The following is a 3,860-nucleotide window of genomic DNA, read 5'->3' as shown; positions in this document are numbered from 1 at the left end:
ATGATATTGTCATGTCTGGGACAAGCTGGCAAACTGTATTAATTATATAAATGAATTAATGTCAAGATCCCATTAGAATATTTTAATAGCATTGACAAGCAATTGTTATTTTGGACTCTAAAAATCATGTCAGTGCTGTAAAAAGTTAGAGGATTTATTCCTGTGAGAAACTAGTTTAGGGTCATGACGCTGTTTGAGTTTATGCTTTGTGTCTGGGTGGTAAATGTGGGTATAACACATTTGCTCTTCTTGTCATAAAATGTACTATATAGATAAAAATCACCTTACCTTGCGTTGCAGTATAGCGCTACTGCGTTTTCCTGCGCAGTCGGCGCAATCAGGAACTGCATGAACAGCTTTGAGAGTCCCACAACTCCTGCGTGACTCTTTCATTAACACACAGCAACAGAACAGTGAATCGCTAACATGTCAGACAAAAAACAGACTGTGGACCTCGGTCTACTGGAGGAGGACGACGAGTTTGAAGAATTCCCAGCCGAGGGTAACTAATATAGATCTTATTTTATGTTGTACTGCTTTTTTGTTTGTGTTTTTACTGACCGTCGGTAACCGTGAAGATACGACGATGCTTGGCCCTGCTACAGTGACTCAGCTAGCCTAGCCGTGTTAGCATTAGCTACCGAAATTGTTTGTAATTTAAACACGGCACAGCTAGCTGATTAAGCATACTTTAGTTGTTTGTAACGCTAGTTAGTGTTACTCCACCAGGCTGGTCAGAATCAATATGTTTTGACATTTCACATGTATTTGATGGGTACTCTGCTAGCAAATGTAGCTAACCTACATTAGCTGTAGCTAGCTAACGTTAGTTTGCGATTAAAACAATCTGAGTCAGAAAGCTAAATTGTTCGATATAATAGTTTAAGCGGATTTGGGCACTTGCTGCGTTTTTTTTCTTTTTCAATGTCTACTTGACATAACCTGTCGATGTAGGATACGAAACTGAATCTTTATTAGCTAATGTTGTTGATGTTTCTCGGCTTGATTTCCAGATTGGACGGGGCTGGATGAAGATGAGGATGCTCATGTTTGGGAAGACAACTGGGACGATGACAATGTAGAGGATGATTTCTCAAATCAGCTGAGGTAATCCTAAAACAAAACAAATCATTAAAATACACAAAAGAAATGTGTTAATACACTCATGTTCTGTCAAGTGTGTCCGGTGCATCAGACCTAGCAGTCACAACATCAGGCACAGTTGGATTAGATTACACTGATAAATGCTCTGGTTCACAGCACTAAACTAATCAACGAGACACACAGCACTTGGATTAATTTTGTGTCATATGCTGAAAACCTTTGATCATAATCTAAGTATTTAGATAAATATGTTTGATTGACAGGTTTGATTGGGGCATAAGTATGTATGTCCCAATAATTTGTAGACAATCATGAAATGATTAGACAACTGATATGATTATTATAGTGTTATTAATATATTGTGAGTGGTAGAGCACATAAGCATGTTTAGGAAAAAAACCCCAAATAAATTGTAGTTCATATTGAAACGTTTCTGTACAGACCTGACAGGACCAGTTAGTCATCCTAGTCATAATGGACATAGTATAAATAGTCGTCTTCATGTGAATTGATTAAATACTAATGTCAATTTAATGTTTCTATTATTCATATTTTCAGCAGCAATCACATCATAACAAAGCTACAATCATTATTCATAGTCGTAAATATTTTTCGGAAAGAGCAATTAAGTGACATAACCTTTCCTTATTTAATCAAATTTTCATAAGAAAGACATAGAAACACATTCTAGTGTAATTGAAGATAGAATGTCCATTGTACAATGTGTTTTTAGTGTTGGGTGAAACATACATTTTAAATGCCTGAATTGTAGTTACTTTGCATAAAATCAAAATGCCTTTTTAGAAAGCTATGTAGGTTTCTCTTGTTTAAGGTAAATTAATCTTGAAATTCAAGTACCTAATATTGCCGTTGCTTTCTTTGATTTTACGTTCTATGTAGCCGTTGTGCAGATTCTCTTTTAATAGCATAGGTTTGTTGTTCACTGCGGTGGACTGTTGCATATCTCATTGTATACGAGAGAAGGTGTTAATGCCTCTTAAACACAAAATGTCCAACAATAACTTCCTTTTTCAGGTTTAACAGTGTTAAACATTTAGTGTAGAGTATAACACATCAAAGTTATCATTATAGGATCTGCTTCCGACACTTGCACTCATTGAATAATCAATAACTGTTGATAAGTGGCTGGTCTGTTTTTATTTGAGTCCACTTTAGAGAGTAACATGGTATTGTTTTATTTAGACCAATTATGACAGCCATGCTATTAAGCTATTTCTTAAAGATATCATTATTGTTAAAGGGCACCATATGTGTATATACATGTAATCATCAAATCCATAGCTGCACGCATTATGCAATATTTATATATTTTTTTCACTCCCTTCTCTTAATGGTTCTCACAATCAATAGCAGAGGGTACTTATGCCTCAACCACCCACCTGTAATCATCTCTGCTGACTTGATCTTTCTATTTTCCTCTTCCTCCCTGCAGAGCGGAGCTGGAAAAACATGGTTACAAGATGGAGACGTCATAGCGGCTGACAAGGCCTTTCAGTATTTGATGACACTGGATATGGACATTCATGTTTGAATATTACTGGCCGACCACAAACCAGAAACCAGAAATGGATCTGAGGGTGTTAATTAGTTTCTTTTTTATTTGTAAGAAATGTTGATGAAAGTAAAGTGTTTGAAGAAAACAATTCCTTTCAAGTGTTTTTACTGACCTATTTAGCTATTTAAAGAATATATGATCTGATATAAAAACCTCGTCATCTCGCCTGAAGAAACAGGATTGCATTTCTTTAATAATCATATGAACTTGGCTAAAATCTGCAAGCTGTAATGGTAGATGAATAAGTCAAATTTTCCTTCATACTTCTAATTCATGTGGTATAACCTTTGGCTACATTTAATAGATGTAGACCAGAAATCTAGCCCGTGTCTGGCTCGACTGCTCTTATTCGCTGATACATAAACTAAAATCCATTTTTGCATTAATTAGCTTTCGTTTGAAAGATGACTCTGTTTGGACAAAATATCTACAAATTACAGCCTTCTAAGAGCTGTTGATCTCACAAGAACACCTGCCAAGTCACCTACAGTCTACTGTCTACCTGTAATGGACGGCTTGTTGCCCTGCAACACATTTCAGATTTATTTTGGACTACATGAATGTTGCATAATGATTCTCAAGTTCAAGCTCTCAGTGGAATTTTTCAGAGATATTCGTGATCACTACCTAACGACTTTTATGTGAGCCTCTGTTTATTGAAGCTGCCAAAGTGATGTCTGTGTGAGGGAGACGGAGAAAAAAAGTGTACACGGGGAAATGGAGATGTACATAAGCTGTGCACAGTGGAAATACACACAATGCAAACAAGTGTGTGTGTAAGCGTGTTTGTAGTGCATGCTACACACACACACAGGCAGTTCCTCTGCACTGTGCTGTATAACAGCCCCCTTCACTTTCAGCCCCACAGCGCTAGGCCGGGTCCCTGAAGGAGAGATTATCCACTGCCGTGTTTGTCAGAGGCAGGGAGGGGGTCTCAGCATGGGGCCTCCCAGCCTGCCTTGCCTGGGCCTGCCCCTACTGCCAGCCAGGCCCTTCTCTTCCGCTTGGCACAGCGGGGATTCTCATACTGAACCAGAGGCCAATTTATCCCTGCTACACTCCCCCTGGCAAAATGATTTCTCTCAGTGTTTTGTCGACTCTCAGTCCCAGGGTCCTAATGAGGTGAAATGGATGCCAGTAAGACCAAGACTGCAAGAGCAGCTTTCATCCTGAAAACAAC

General features: G+C 38.2%; 1 long non-coding RNA gene across 1 annotated transcript; it reads left to right on the top strand.

Moving 5' to 3' along the window:
* The first annotated feature begins 368 nt into the window (after positions 1 to 368).
* LOC133996170 (uncharacterized) lies at positions 369 to 2,768 on the top strand. The gene is made up of 3 exons (XR_009927196.1): positions 369 to 502; positions 1,014 to 1,107; positions 2,558 to 2,768. It is a non-coding gene; the product is annotated as an uncharacterized LOC133996170 (long non-coding RNA).
* The last annotated feature ends 1,092 nt before the right edge of the window (positions 2,769 to 3,860 follow it).

Source organism: Scomber scombrus, chromosome 16 (assembly GCF_963691925.1).
Source record: "Scomber scombrus chromosome 16, fScoSco1.1, whole genome shotgun sequence".
Classification (NCBI taxonomy): Eukaryota; Metazoa; Chordata; class Actinopteri; order Scombriformes; family Scombridae; genus Scomber; species Scomber scombrus.
This window is presented reverse-complemented; position numbering and strand designations above follow the sequence as displayed.